We start from the raw sequence: 16137 nt of genomic DNA on the forward strand, positions 1-16137 counted from the left end.
ATTAACTTGGATTTGTGGCTAGGCATACGCTATCGTAAATTTTTTTTTCATTGCATTTGATGTCTGAAGCTAGTTAGCCTAGTTTCAGACTTTGTTGTCTGCATGGTAAGGTGAGGCTACCGGAACTTTCGGTAGACACTCGCTTAGTATATATTGACGTTTTAACATTGTTTTTCTTTGCACAAGGTAATTAGTGTAATGTGTGACTGATTACGGAAGAAGGAGGATTCATTTACGCATTTTAGAGCGTGTTAGATCAGGAGTTTTCCTCCACAGTAAACAGAAGTTAGAAATAATGAACCTTCTAACCTCCTGTAGATTTTATTTTGCCTAACCCTTGTGGGTATGGCTTACGGGCCTAGAAGAAGTGTCTGCTAGAGGATTACATCAACTGGAATCTTAGACTAAAGTGCTCGCTCTCCAATCAGTGTTGTGAAGTGTAGTGCCTTGGTGTTGTGGAGGGGGCGTCAGATCGGCCCCATAATGCCTCTAGGCCTGGACCTCTGTCGGACTCCCATGACTCAGGGAGAGGGCATGTCGAAGCCGCATGAGGGTTACGGGGCTCCCACCGATCTGGCGTCCCTTCGGCAGAACCTGTTGACGCTTCCCAGGCTGCTAAAGATCGTGCACGTGCACGAATCTTGAAGGATTGCTTCTCGTCCTCCGAGGCGTCCTCCCCACACAGGGGTTGGAGTTCTCGGAAGGACTCGCGCCCCCTAAAGAAGCTTTAGAGAAGAGGACGCTTTCACGTCCTCTCTCTCGGTCACGAGAGGATGAAAAAAGATAGAGAGACCACATTTTCCCTTTTAGAAGAATGCACTGGCGGCTTTTCCTAAGGGACATTTAAGGAGGCTCATTCATCTTGCCAGAAGAGTGATTTGAGCCTCATGCGCGTGAACGCTCATGTATACATCATTTATTTATACATTATTAAGGAGGTCTCATTCATCTTGCCAGAAGAGTGATTTGAGCCTCCTGCGAGTGAACGCTCATGTATATGAACGCTTCATGTATTATATCACTTATACATTATTAAGGAGGTTTCATTCATCTTTGACCAGAAAGGAGTGATTTTGTAGCCTCCTGCGAGTGAACGCTCATGAAGTTAGAGCTGTTTCAACCTCGCTAGCATTCCAAAAGAATTTGGTAATCAAGGACATTCTTGATTCCACCTTTTGGAGGAGCAACTCAGTATTCGTCTCCTCTCCTCATGGCGCTCCGTATACGTTATGTAACGTTCGCTTTACTTCGAAAAAGCAAGCTGATAAGTTTGATGGCCGGCAAGCGCTTTGCACAGTCAAACAACTTATGTCTCTGGTCGGCATAAGAAGGGCAAGATTTAGACGTGAGGAAGCTTTTGGAGGTGCTCGACGTCCTATAAGTAGAGACATTCTCCAGGACGCTCGGCAAGCACCTTGCGAAAGACGAAAGCCAACGTCTTCCTTTAGTGTTCACACTCTTCAGGAAGCAGAGTGCGGCTCCTCCATGGAGGACTCGCATGATGGACGTCCCTTAAAAATATTCAATGTCATACAGCAAAACGCGGGTTCGTCATAACATTGAGATGTTGGCAAAGGTCGCTCGCCAGGACACCTCTTGGCCGGGCCTTGCATGCATCAAGGCGCTCAACGAGTTCCTCTCTGAAACGTCGTTCAGAAGACTTGGTGTTCTCTGCTCAGACACGCTCGTAGCTAAGCAGGACGTTTTTTGAGGACGCTCAGCAGGACCGCGTTTGAGAACTCGGCATACGCTTTTGAGACGCTCAGCAGGACGCTTTCCCCCAGCACCTTATGAGGACGCTCAGCAGGAACGCTTTTGTGGACATTCGCCATGGGGTACGCTTCGGTGGAAGCTCGGCATGGACAACCCTTTGCGAGAGAACAAAAAGACTGGTTTGAAGGGCGTCTTATTTGCTGTTGAGGACATTTCTTTACAGAAATTTTTTTTAAAAGGATTCGGAGTTTAGCGGAGGAGACATACCCGATTTTTTTTCCCGATTTTTTCTTCGATCCCTTTCCTTTCCTCTTCATCGATTTCTTTGAGAATCGGGAAGATTATATACTCGGATTCCTGGGTGACTTTCGGTCATGTTATAGGGTTTTCCCCTATTAGCAAAGTGCTAATAGTTTTTGTCAAGTCAGGAGACGTTTTTCCCCATTGTCATTTAAGTGGGGGACCCCTCATAAATGGGGTAGTTCTCATTGACATAGATTTTAACGTTTTTATCGTTTAAGCGGATAAACTCTTTAACAAATTTCGGAAGAGCTCTCATTCATTTTCATTTTAAAGAGGCTCATCCAGGGTTAAGAGAAAGACTTGTAGACTATCCAGGAAGTCTTTTGTCCAATATCATAAGAACATTGAACGGTCTGTTTCGATCCTCGGTTCTCTCTTGATGATCTCTATTCGAATACTACTCCCTTTTCTTGGAAAAGTGTCTTGGCAAAGAGTCAAGGAGTTCTTTTAAAAGTCTCGTTCATTAGAACGTGGACAATCGTTTTCCTTTCTTTCTCTCTTCCTCGTCGAGGAAAGATGTAGTAGAGAATTCGACTGTTTCAAATTACTTTACAATACTTACGTAGTTTATCTTTGCGTCATTTTGCTAACGCATGGGTCAAGTCATATACGCATATCGTATTTACCTCTGCGGATAGAAGCCGAAAAGAACGTTGTTCTAATGTATTTATTTGACACTCCCTTCAACCTTCCAAGAGTTTTCGGAGTAAGAACAACTCTTCAGGTATTGTTACGACAACACCAACTCAGCTTCTGTATTTAGCGAATTCTGTTTCATTTAAATAGGCCTGCTTGAGAGTTTCGTTTTGCTCGATAATATCATACCTATTCCTTCGTAAAGGGAGTAGCTGGCAACTCAGGCAGATAGTATTCTGTTCACCATTGAAGCTTTCCTTCGAGGAAGACTTCTCCTTCACTCTTTTTGATAGAGATCGAAGGTGTTCAGATCTCCAATCCTTATTTTGTTTCTTGAAGGAAAGAATTTAGGATGGGAGATCGTTGTTCAGAATACTATAAATATACTACGTATATTACCTCGCGACATGATTCTACTAAGCATTGAATTGTCCGAGGGTAGGCGCATATCCTAGTTATTCTACGGATTGCGACTTAGACGAGAAGTATTCTAATTGAACTGCAACACCAACTCAGCTTCTGTATTTAGCGAATTTTGTTTCGTTTAAATATGCCTGCTTGAGAGTTTCCTTTTGCTCGATAATTTCATACCTATCCCTTCGTAAAAGGAGTAGCTGGCAACTCAGGCACATAGTGCGAGACGATCATCAAGGCTGATGTTACTGTGATCTACGCAGTACCGGCTAGCTCGGTGTCATGCGCGGTTGGTTACGTCTCTCTCCCACCCTTGCGGGAATGGCTGAATAAACCGTCTCTCTGCCCTACAAGTCATGGATTTTAGCCTCGGGTTGAGGAAATTTCTAGTAATCTTGAATGATCATACCTGCCGTTTACTTAGAATATTTCAACAAGATATTTCTTATACTTGTTAGGTGCGGGTTTACCGCACGGTAACATTCTGTACGATCTACCGCGGCATAGCACTATAATAATGCTCTCCTGCTTAGGCAAAGCGCAGCCTTATTTAGGGAAGGAAGCAGGCTTGGGGGAGTGAGGGAATGGATGAGTTTGCTGGGGACCATTTCCATTTCCTCGCTGGAGAACTCTTGTTTTCCCTGAATAAACACAAGTTCAGACCTCTACATTTTTTCCTCACGAAGAAATTGGAATAAATCAAAGATCTTGTAATTCTAATTTTCTCTCAACGGCTTGAGGATCACCTCGGGTGATAGCGAGAGGGTGCCAGACATCCGAACAGAGAAACAGATGTTCTGGCACATTGTCTGAAAGAATTGGAAGCCAAATTGGTCGGCTCTCCAGTTCCTCGAAGGTTGAGTTTGGATCGAGTGGCCCAAATCATCTCGGATAATTTCTCAGCTCTCTCATAGCTCGAGAAGAGAGAATTGGTTATGGGCTTGGGCACGGAACGTAACGATCCTCAAGAGGTTTGTTAAACTAGTGCACGTCCGTGGGGGTCTTCTCGATCGAAGGCAACAACTACTGACGTCTGAGTAATCCTCACTTAGAAGTATGTCGAAAGTGAGGAGAGACTGAGGGCGTCCTTTCGTTAAGTTTTTCGTAATATTGAAGACGAAGGAGCTTCCTCTTAAGTTGTTCCCTTATTCATGATCCTAGAGGATTAGCTTTAGTCGCCACATGTTGGCCTCTAAGAGGTTGGATTCACAGAGGTCAGGTAATTCGAGGAATTGTCCAAATACTTCCCTTCCCGAGAGAATCGGTGTAATCTAACATCGTCACTTAGTGAAGTATCTAATATCTCTCCTCTCTGAGTCTGAAGGCGTTCAGACTATCGAGAAGCGATAAGATCTTCAAGATTAATGGCAGTCTCTTGGCCAGGCAAAGCAGTGCTGCCTAATTTCAGTTTTCAATCGGAGGGGGCCGTTTCTGGAGATAGTGAAGGGAAATGACTGTTCCTCCTCCTCGACCTCTGTGAATTTCGTTATGGTTCTATCTTTCCGTATGAAGTATGAGATAAGATAGAAGTCCTAACTATTGTTAGAATATGCAAATATGGTTGTTGACGGCCTCTAGGCTCAGAGATTCGGTTCTGTCAAACAACAAAGCTCACGATCTTTGAGGTCTGTGGAGATCTTGAAATTCTCTGGATCAAAGGTTCCGGCATGGAACTTAGACGTAGTCTGAGTTTCTGATGACAAAAGCATTTCGAACCTATCCTTTCTGCGAACTTAATACACATGACCAGAAAGGCTAATATTCTAACCGCTCTAGCCACGGCAAGGAGGGTTAGTGAGGTTTTAGCCATCATCAGAGGTTTTGGCTTTAAAGGACATAATGCGGTCTGTCCTCTAAGCCTTCCGTTAGTGATAAGAACGAAAACCTGTCTAACCCTTGACCCGAAGGCTTGGAGACCAAGGGTATGGCACAAATTATTGGGCAAGGGCATTAGAGAGTCCTGTGCCCTGTAGGGTCTCTCAAGTTTTATCTTGATAAAACTATAGAAAGTCAAGGTCAACGGACAATCTGCGGTGTTCCGTAAAAAGACCAGACTGGTTCATGTCCAAGAACACCCTGGCATTATAGCCAAGGAGTTCTTTTAAGAGGTCTCATTCATTATGTTTGCTAAAGATTTGAGATTTTTTCTTAATATCAATGCTCAAGAGGTGAGGGCGCGGCCTCGGAAGCATTTCAACAGAGCATGACACTCAGTAAACATCCTGAGTGCCACGCTTTAGCGAAGCAACTCTGGGTTCGCTTTCACACTCCCGACAATCTGCGGTGTTCCGTAAAAACGACCAGACTGGTTCAGGTCCAAGAACACCCTGGCATTATAGCCAAGGAGTTCTTTTAAGAGGTCTCATTCATTATGTTTGCATAAAGATTTGAGATTTTTTTCTTAATATGAATGCTCAAGAGGTGAGGGCGCGGCCTCGGAAGCATTTTCAACAAAAGAGCATGACACTCAGTAACATCCTGAGTGCCAACGCTTTAGCGAAGCAACTCTGTGTTCGCTTCACACTCCCGACCGGGATGTGAAGACGACATTTCAGATCCGTAAGTCGCTAGGACTATACATATCCGTTAGATATATTATTGGGTGCAGGAAGCAACACGAATCCTATCCTATAGAAAAGGGATAGTTGTGACTTTTAAACTTTGAAGGGGTTGAGGCTCGCGGGTTGAGGCGCGTTCCTTTTCTTTAGCCTAGAAGTTATGGAACTAACTTTGATAGGTTAGGTCAAGTGGTGGTTTTTAGCTTCGGTGCCCTCAGAAGTATGGTCATATGGTCTAGTCACATTGTGGTCACGCCCCCGTTGACAGATCATCTAGAGCGCACCAGCATTACAGGTCTCTACCTCGCTTGGCAACTCTAGTAACGCAGAGCAGACTTTGGTGACAGTAATCACGAAGTCGGCTATGCTAACAGGTCAAGGAACCAAGATGTATATCATCTACTTAATTTAGTTTCCCAAAAATCCTATTCTGTCTCTTCCACCATCCGAAGGTGGATTCAGCTATATATATATCTGTCAGGTAAGTTTCATGAACAAATGTTATTGTTATAATACAATTAAGTTTGTTCATACTTACCTGGCAGATATATAATTAAAGTGCCCACCTCCCCTCAGGAGACAGTGGCACTGATAAAATATGAATAGAAAATGGGAGAATAGTTTCCTGATATCCGCCTCCCAGCGGCGGGGAATAGGTACTACCACCTGGCCGCCACCTGCGTGTGCCGCGAATTTTTAAATTCTGTCGGACTTCAGAAAATACAGCTATATATATATCTGCCAGGTAAGTATGAACAAACTTAATTGTATTATAACAATAACATATTTTTACTAAAACCTTCCTTGGGTGGGAGGGAAGTCTGTGATAAAAATTTGGTAGTCCTAGCTGTCAACTCTAAAGGTTGTAAAAAATAAGGGGATATGAAAAAGGGGGTTGTGACCCCCTTAGAAACAGCTCTTGAATTTAGGATTTTTACTAAAACCTTTCTGGGGTTGGGAGAGGGAGTCTACAGTAAAGATTTGGTAACCCTGACTGTCAACTCCAAAAGATGTAAAAAAATGAGGGGTTATGAAAAAGGGGGATTATGACCCCCTTAGAAATGGCTCAAATTTTAGATTTTTGTATATGAGACTTACCCAGTAATTATATAGCTATTGTTTCCAACGTTCGGCAGCCTAATTCAAATTTCGCGGGTAGCGCTTCGATTGTTCAGTGTAGACGTATTGTGCCGTCCCCCAACGGCCATACTAGGAACAATTTAGCAAAGCACTTCATTCTGTTTCCTGCCGCGCTTGACTAAACATCGAGTGCTTACAGCAGCTTGTTCTTATTTTCTAGTAATATCACCGCATTTTGGTAGTATTACACAACCACTGGAACGCATTTGTAGCCTTCGAGCAGGATGAGTCTTGTCCTTTGTTTGTTTTATTCATATTATTATCAAGCCGGATATTTGTATTCTCCGGCAATAGTCCTTGAATGTAACTCCATTCAATTAGGCCTAATACTTTTGTATACAGGCAGTCCCCGGGTTACGACGGTCTCGGCTTACGACGTTCCGAGGTTACGACGCTTTTCAGTTATATTCATCAGACATTATTTCCAGGGTTACGACGCATGTTCCAGGGTTACGACGCCTACAACGCTCATCTGGCAGATGAAATATGACACCAAAAATGCAAAATAATCAATATTTGAAAATTTTTTTGATGAAAAATGCCATAAGAATGCAGTTTACATAGTTTTCAATGCACCCAAAGCATTAAAAGTAAGGTTTTCTTAGGATTTTTGTCGATGTTCCGGCTTACGACGATTTTCGGCTTACGACGAGTCTCAAGAACGGAACCCCTGTCGTAACCCAGGGACTGCCTGTATAAGTTTTTACTTAACGGGCTTATGCTATGTGCAAGTCATTGGTTAATAATTGCCTTAAGCAATCATGATTTTATACATCATTCCTTTAGGCCAAGCTTTTGTTTATCGGCCATTGGTCATTAGCCTGACACTGGTAATAATTACCGTAAAATAATTCTTGAATGTTATTCCATTCTTGTATCTTAAAACCTTTGCATTTATTATTTACTTACCGGTATTAGGTTACATGCAAGTCGCTGGTTTATGATTACATTTTAAAAGTAATTCGTGAAGGTTACATAATTCTCTTAGGTTAGACGTATACCTTGCTTTTGGGATTCTGTTTACCAGCCATAGGCTATTAGTCACAAGCTGTAATTTGTGAATGTTGAGACATTCTTTTAGGCCAAACGGTTGCACACTTGCATTGGCCAATACGTTTTCAGTTTACCTTGCTTGCAACACTCATCACTTTCCTTTGCAGAGACTGAAAGTGTGGAGGTTGAAAGAATTAAGGGGAGAATGATGTTAATGTGTGGCTCGGGAGACTTTGGGAGAGAAGGCTCGGGAGGCTTTGGGAGAGAAGGCTCTGGAGGCTTTGGGAGAGAAGGCTTACATGGCCTCGGCGTACGGAGGTATTTTCCTGGCATCACGCAATTGTGAACGTTTCACATTTTAAGCCGATCGCACCGCGCTCACTAGGCGCTCTGGAGCACAACCAGTCATGAGTCATTTAGAGTTTAGACTTGAGCACAGGCCACTCGAACTCGAGTCAATTAGTGGGGCACGTAATAGGTTACTGATTTAGACTTGAGCACAGTCCACTTGAGTTAATTAGCAGGACACATAATCGGTGACTGATTGCGATTGCTTTCATTCATGATAATTTTTAAAATGATTTCTTTTTGAATAATCCTTTATTCGTAAATTTTCGTTTATATTAAAGTCGAATTTGCTTTGAGACTTAATATGAAAACGTTTGGTAATTTAAACACACATGTATATTTAGAAGGGTAAGTTATTTTTTATACATACATCTGGATACATGAAATGCTATTTCATATTTTTGTAAATATTTGTTTAAGTCCTTTATCTCTAATTGGAGAACAAAAGCAGTGTTTTTACATTACTATTGGCTTTGATACTTAATGCAAAAATGGCTTGTTACTATAAATTATTATTAATTTGGAGTTATGCATTCATTTACATTATGTTTAAATGTCTGAATATGAAAGGCTGATGTATTCATATATTATGAATGTTTCAGCCTAGATGCCAGTATTCCGTATAGTAAAGTATGTAGATAGTAATCGATGATTTATCAATTATTTTCATGAAAGTAATCGGTAACCGAGATTACCAGATGCGCTGGCATCTCGCTTCTCGTCTGTCGTCTGCCGACTCCCTTCGCCTCCCAAAGCTAACGCCAATTCTCTCTTAGTACTCCTCCGAGCTTTGTCATTTACTTCTGCGTCTGGCTACATCGCTCCCTTTCCATGCCTTTGCCAGCTTTTATTTCGATTATCATGAATTACCAATGTAACGGTGAAGTGTTGTGCTGTGGAGGAGGCGACTACTTGTCCCGTGATTGAGGGTATCTGTCGTACACTCGACAGCTCTGTAAGACGAATGAATTCCAAGGCAGAATGTGCTACCAGGCAACTTAGCCTCTTGAGTCGGAGACGAGTGAGGATCAGAGTATTGCCGTCTCTATGAGATTTTGTTTGTCTTCGTATTGTTTCTCCTCTATCGAGGGTTAACTTCTAATTCGGATCTCTGCCTGGTCATCACAGACTTAAGTCTCTGGTTGGCTCTGGACTCTTGCTTATAGTTGATATTTTGTGCTCCACAGTTGCCATTGCGAGAATCATCAAACAGAGATGTCTCATTAGACTCATTATTTCTTTCTCTTTACCCGCAGTACAATAGAAATCTGTAAGTCTTATTCTTCATCGCAATTGATCTGTAGGCTACTGCAATGATTTAGAATGATTTTCGGACAAACACCGCGGTTTTATGTTGTCCATTTTCTTTTTTCTAATTCGTAAAGTGTTCAATTACTAGTGGTTCACCCTGAGTTGCATAAAGTGTCCAATTACTATTTGTTCACCCCGAATTGCTGTGAGGTTGAAAGACGTAGCCTGATAACTCAGCTGCCAGTGTGAAAAGAAGAGTTCCTCCTAGAACTTGTCTTTTCCTCTGTCTAAACGAGTTGTCTTTGTTTATATGGACTTCATGTTTAAGACACAATGTAGTCTAAGTGTTTTTTGGCCTACTTTGCAGCAAAGCTAAGGATGTAAGAACAGCTTTTGTACATGACTTCCCTGACAGATATATACTTAGCTATAGTCTCCGACGTTCCCGACAGAATTTCAAATCTCGCGGCACACGCGACAGGTAGGTCAGGTGGTCTACCTTACCCGCCGCTGGGTGGCGGATGTACGAACCACATCCCGTAAGCTTGTCAGATTTTTTCTCTGTCGCGGGAACGATAACAACTGTTGTCGGTTCCTCTCGATAGTTTTTCGATTCTCGCTTGCCTGGAGTTAATTTGGACTTCTTTTGGTGACGTATTCGCTTTGTTTTTGGCTTGGCATACGCTGATTGTGGACCGTTTGATTTTGAGTTTGATTTTCTTTAACGATGTCCCTGATCTAGAATCGGTAGTAAAACTTCGGTGTTGTTTTTAGGGTTTGCGTGAATGAAGGATGTAAGGTGAGGTTGCCGAAAGCTTCGGTAGACCCCCACACGGTTTGCATGAAATGCAGGGGAATGATTGTGCGTTTGCTAACCCTTGTAGTGAATGTAAGGGATTGAATGAAGAAGAATATAAGGCTCTCTCTTCTTATGTTAGGAAGTTGGAACGTGATAGAGTGCGTAAGGCTTCCTCTAGAAGTTCTAGCAGATCTAGAATGAGTGAGTTGGATGTGGATCCTAATAGTACTAACGTTAGAATTAGAACCTTCTTCCCAAGTTGCAGCCCCGGCTCCCCGCACCGAAGCCGGAGATTCGCCTTCGGAGGCGGCAGCTCTGAAAGCCAAGAATTCGTTCTGTGGATCAGAAGATTCGTCAGTTGGAAGGTAAGGAGAGTGTTAGTGATCAGTGCAGTGTCCCCAGTGTTGTGGAGGGTGCGTCTGACCGGCTCCTTAGTGCCTCTAGGCCTAGACCTCTTCCAGACTCCCAGTTCCAGTGGAGTAGGAAAGTCGAAAAGCCGCAGGAGGGCTAGGGAGAGCCCCCACCGGTCAGGCGTCCCCTCGGCAGATCCTGAAGTACGCTCCCAGGCTGTCCTCGGATCGCTACAAGAAGGAGCTCCTACGCCAATGCTTCCTCCTCTTCGTCGTCTCCCTCTCCGAAGAGAGGTTGGAACTCCCCGGATGCGTCGCGCCCGTTGAAGAGGGCTTGGAAGGCTCCCTGCAGCTCCTTTGGCTTCTAGTCCGGAAGTTTTCCCGGAAGAATCGGCGGTGGAGGCGAAGAAACACAAGAAATCCTGTGATCGTTCTTCTTCTCGCGCTCGCGCTCGGCGCCTGCTTCCGAGGAAGAACTAGAGAAGATTCTCCTACGAGAGTACTCGCGGGACTTCAAGCTCAGATCACGGCGCTAGCAGACTCTCTAGCAGTTAGATCACGTAGGAAGAAGGACGTTTCTCTTCCGATCAAGAGATCTAGGCGCCGCTCTTCAGAGGATCGTTCTCCTTCATATGGGGAGGTTTCGTATGAAGGTGGGGGCTCGCGTGAGCGCCCTCGCTCGCGGGAGCGCCATCACTCGCGTGAGCGCCCTCGCTCGCCTGGCTCTCTTTCAATTTCAAGGCGCCAAACATCGGTAGGACGCTCTATGGAGAAAGAAGTTTTTTCTCCAGATTGGATTCCCCGCTTCCGGTAAGCGCACTGCACCTGCTCATCACGCGATTTTTCTTCAACTCCTCGCGTGAGACTTCTCCTCAGCAGCCTCAAGATTATAGAAGGCTCCCTTATACAAGTAGGCGTTCTTCGTTCCAGATGTCACTCTCCTCGAGTATCGGATCGTGACTTCTCTCCTGACAGGCATCTAGAGTCTGGTAGAGTAGTGTGCATGATAGGAGGCATACTGTTAGCCGCTCCGCAGGTGGCGCCAAGAGCCTACTGCACATAGCTCTCCTAGTAGGCGCTCGTCTCTTTTAAGGCGTCATACTCCTGATTATTCTCCTAAGGGCAGACAACAAGAGTCTTTCAAGCGCCCTTCTCCGTGTAGGCGCTCTCATCCCGCTTCTAGGCGCACTTCTCCTGACCGTTTGTCTCTTGGTAGCACCAGGAATCCCGGAAGCGCCCTTCTCCAAGTAGGCGCTCGTTAGTTTTGAAGCGCCCTTCTCCTGAATGTTACCCTCTTGTTAGACGTCAAGAGTCTCGCAAGCAGCCTTCTCCTAGTAGGCGCATTTCGCCTTCCAGTCGAACTTCCGTTGATCGTACGCAACTGGACAGGTATGGAGAGCCGCGCAAGCGCTCTGCTCTCGATAGGCGCTCTTCTCCTGGCAGCCGCTCGCCTCAGGATAGGTGCATAGAGTATAGTAGGCGCTCGCCTCCTCGTAAGCGCCCTGCGGATGTTCCGAGAATTCTCGGAGTAGGAGCCCTACCTCTCCTTCGGCTGAGATTCCTTATACCTCGAAGAGGGAGTCTCATCGTAGACTTCCCAGATCTTCTCATCGTTCTCCAGTGGATGAACTCTTCTAAGAAGGGCGTTCTCCAACCTCTCGCTCAACTCCCTGCTAGGATCCCTTCGTCACCTAAGGATCTTCGCGCTCACCTCGACAAGACGTCCTAGAAGGTTTCGGATGAGGAACCGAACACTTCTGCTGCTGTCTCTTCTTACAAGAAGCTTACAGAGCTACTTTTACAAGTTTTTTTGGGGATTCCCTTACGCCTACGGTCTCCTCCTTCTCCTCACTCACTTTTTTTCAACGGCGAAGACAGCGAAGAGTTCTTGGTTGTGTGAGGATGAAGCCAACTCTTTCCTATGAAGAAGGCACTGAGGAGTTTTGGTTCCTGATGGCTTCCAAAGAAGAATGCGGGGAAAACGATGTTCGCTTTTCCTCCTTCGAAGTTATCAGGACGCGCTGGTTTCTGGTACGAAACAGGAGAGCCCTTAGGATTGGGTCTACCGTCTTCGGCTGATTCGGATTTTTCGGCACTGGTAGATTCGACAAGGAGAACTGCCCTTAACTCTGCTAAGACGACTTGGGCAATGAACGAATTGGATCATTTGCTCAAAGGTATGTTTAGAGTGCTAGAAGTCTTTAACTTCCTGATTGGTCGTTGGGGAGTTCTAGCCAAGAAAATTGAAGTGCCAGAGTCAATTTCACCAGATGATCTTATGTGTGTTTTGTCTTGTATGGACAAGTCAGTAGAGACGGAGCGAGTGAAATCGCCTCCCTTTATGGGGCCGGCATCGTGAAGAAGAGGTCGGTTTACTGTTCCTTCTTAACGAAGTCGGTCTCCCATGCTCAGAGGTCTTCTTTGCTGTTTTGCTCCTCTGTCTACTCAGTTGTTCCCGAAACATCGAGTGCAGGACATTTCGAGGTCACTTTCGGCACCAAAGCCACCCAGGACCTTTGGCACAGTCGGCAAGAAAACCTCGCCCTTCTTTCCCTACCGAAGGCTAAGAAGGAAAAGGCAAGTGTTCGAGAACCCTTTCGAGGGGCATCTTCATCAAGAACCTCTACGTTTAGAGGTCGTAGACCTTCAAGAAGGGGTAAGACTTTCGCCAAGTCTGTTAAAGCCCCCAAATAACTTGCAAGTCCTTCAAACAACGGTGGGCGCCAGACTCTTAGAGTTTGGCAGAAGTCTGGGCCCAAAAAGGGGCGGATCCTTGGACCCTTTCTATTTTGAGGAGAGGTTACCTCATCCCTTTCGTCGAAAGACCTCCCTTGACGACCATCCCAGGGAACTGACGGCCAGGTACAGAGACCCCATCATGAATCAAGCTCTCCATCTAGCAGTAGATCAGATGCTGGAGAAGGGGGCTATCGAACTAGTGACAGACCATCATTCATCGGGCTTCTACAACGCCCTTTTCTAGTTCCGAAGTCCTCAGGGGTATGGAGACCGGTGTTGGATGTAAAGCGCCCTGAACTTCTTTCGTAGAAAAGAAGAAGTTCACGATGGAAACGCCTTCATCAGTGCTGGCAGCGCTTCGTCCAGGGGACTGGATGGTTTCCTTGGATTTACAGGACGCTTACTTCCACGTACCGATCCATCCTTCCTCGAGGAAGTTTCTCAGATTCATGATGGGGGGAAAATTTTTCAGTTCGGCTCTGTGTTTCGGCCTCTCGACGGCCCCTCAAGTGTTCACGGGATTTTGAGGAAGGTGGCTCAATGGATTCATTTGTTTGAAAGGGTGAGGATATCCATGTACCTCGACGATTGGCTAATAAGGGCCATTTCAGAAGATCGTTGTTTGAAGGACTTACAAGTAACTTTAGAATTGACGAAGGCTTTGGGACTTCTCGTCAATTTCAAGAAGTCATCACTAATTCCCGAGCAAGAGTGTGTGTATCTCGGGATACAGATGAACTCTCTGAGTTTTCGGGCTTTTCCCTCGCAGGAAAGGATAGCCCGAGGATTCGAGAGAGTAACAACCTTCTTAGGGAAAGAAGTATGCACAGTGAGGGAGTGGATGAGTCTGCTGGGGACACTCTCCTCTCTGGAGCAATTCGTTTCCCTGGAGGAGGTTGCACCTGAGACCGCTCCAATTCTTTCTTCATCGGAATTGGAGTCGTCGTTCTCAGGATTTGACGTTCTCCCTGTCGTTATCCCAGGACATCAAGAGACATCTCTTATGGTGGACAGATCCCAACCTCTTTGCGAAGGGACTGTCTCTTCAATCACAGACCCCAACCTGGTGTTGTTCTCCGACGCGTCGGACATGGGGTGGGGTGTGCAAACTCTGGGAACCAACGAAGTGTCAGGTACCTGGGTGGTGGGGGGACCAGGTAGCCTGGCACATCAACAGAAAGGAGTGATGGATGTGTGGTTGGCTCTGAAGGCTTTCGAGCCCAAAGTCAGAAGATCGGTAGTGCAGGTCAACGCGGACAACACTACAGCTCTGGCATACATCAGGAAACAGGGGGGGACGCATTCCTTCTCCCTGTACGAGACAGCAAGAGACCTTCTTCTGTGGGCAGAAGAAAGAGGAATCAAGCTTCTCACCAGGTTCGTGCAGGGAGAAAGGAATGTAAGAGCAGATCTCCTCAGCAGGAAAGATCAGGTCCTTCCCACAGAGTGGACCCTTCATCTGGATGTATGCCAGAGCCTGTGGAAGTTATGGGGCAGGCCACACATAGACCTCTTTGCCACGTCAAAGAACAAGAGGCTGGATCCTTACTGCTCTCCGATATCGTGGATCCAGAGGCAGGCAGTAGCAATAGATGCTCTTCTTCTAGACTGGAACGGACTCGACGTCTACGCGTTTCCCCCTTCAAGATCCTCGGGGCTAACCATCAAGAAGTTCGTAGAGTCCGATTCAACGAGAATGACCTTAATCGCTCCCTTTTGGCCGGCCCGAAGAATGGTTCACAGAGGTACTGGAATGGTTGGTGGACCTTCCAAGATCGCTCCCGCTAAGGAGCGATCTACTCAGACAACCCCACTTCGACAGGTACCACAAAAATCTCCTCGCTCTCAGTCTGACTGGTTTCAGACTGTCCAAAGTTTGGTCAGAGCGAAAGGCTTTTCAGCGACAGCTGCTAAAGCAATCGCAAGAGCGAGGAGACCTTCCACCTTGCGTGTATACCAGTCAAAGTGGATGTCTTCAGACGTTGGTGCAAGAGGAAGAACATTTCCACTTCCAGTACCTCTGTGACCCAAATTGCGGATTTCCTTATTTTCCTCAAAGAAGAATGTCATCTGGTTGTGTCAACTATTAAGGGATACCGCAGTATGTTGCGGCGGTTATTTCGGCATAGAGGCTTGAAATATATCCGATGATAAGGACCTGCATGATCTTATTAGATCATTTGAAACCATTAAGCGTCCTCATGTAGTACCGAACTGGAATCTAGACGTAGTCCTACAATTCCTTGGATCGTCTAGATTCGAACCTCCTGGCTTAGCCTCTTTCAAGGATTTGACGAAGAAGGCTATCTTCCTTTTGGCCCTAGCTACAGCTAAGAGAGTGAGTGAGCTCCAAGCTATTGAGGCAATGTAGGGTTTAAGGAGATTCTATGGTGTGTTCGTTTCTTCCAAGTTTCCTGGCAAAGAATGAAAAACCATCACGTCCTTGGCACCAGGAGCTTTGAAGTTCGTTATAGTTTATTCTTTTCTAGTAGGGGAAGAGCCTGAAAGAACTCCTTTGCCCTATGAGAATTATGAAGTATTTCCTTAAGAGGAATGGAACAACCTTAAGGCTAATCAAGAGGTGCTTTGGTGCTCCGTAAAGGACCCACTCGGCCCATGGTCGAAGAATGCTCTTTCCTTTTTTCTGAGAAGCCTTATTACAGAGGCACATGTTGCCTGTAAGGAAGATCATTTAGACTACTGAAAGTGAAAGCTCCACGAGGTGAGAGCCATCGCAACCTTCGCTTGCATTCAGAAAAAAATATGTCTGTGCGGAACTTGATGGATGGCGACTTTTTGGAGATGCCAATCGGTTTTCGCACACTACCTACGTGATGTAAAAAATCTACATATGATAAATGCTTCGCCTTGGTCCTTTCGTATCGGCGGATTC

General features: G+C 45.4%; 1 protein-coding gene across 15 annotated transcripts in view; it reads left to right on the forward strand.

Moving 5' to 3' along the window:
* Nucleotides 1–16137, forward strand: part of LOC135222896 (intersectin-1-like) — a 553230-nt gene that overhangs the window by 65994 nt on the left and 471099 nt on the right. The window lies entirely within an intron of this gene.

This window comes from Macrobrachium nipponense, chromosome 8 (assembly GCF_015104395.2).
Source record: "Macrobrachium nipponense isolate FS-2020 chromosome 8, ASM1510439v2, whole genome shotgun sequence".
Lineage (NCBI taxonomy): Eukaryota > Metazoa > Arthropoda > Malacostraca > Decapoda > Palaemonidae > Macrobrachium > Macrobrachium nipponense.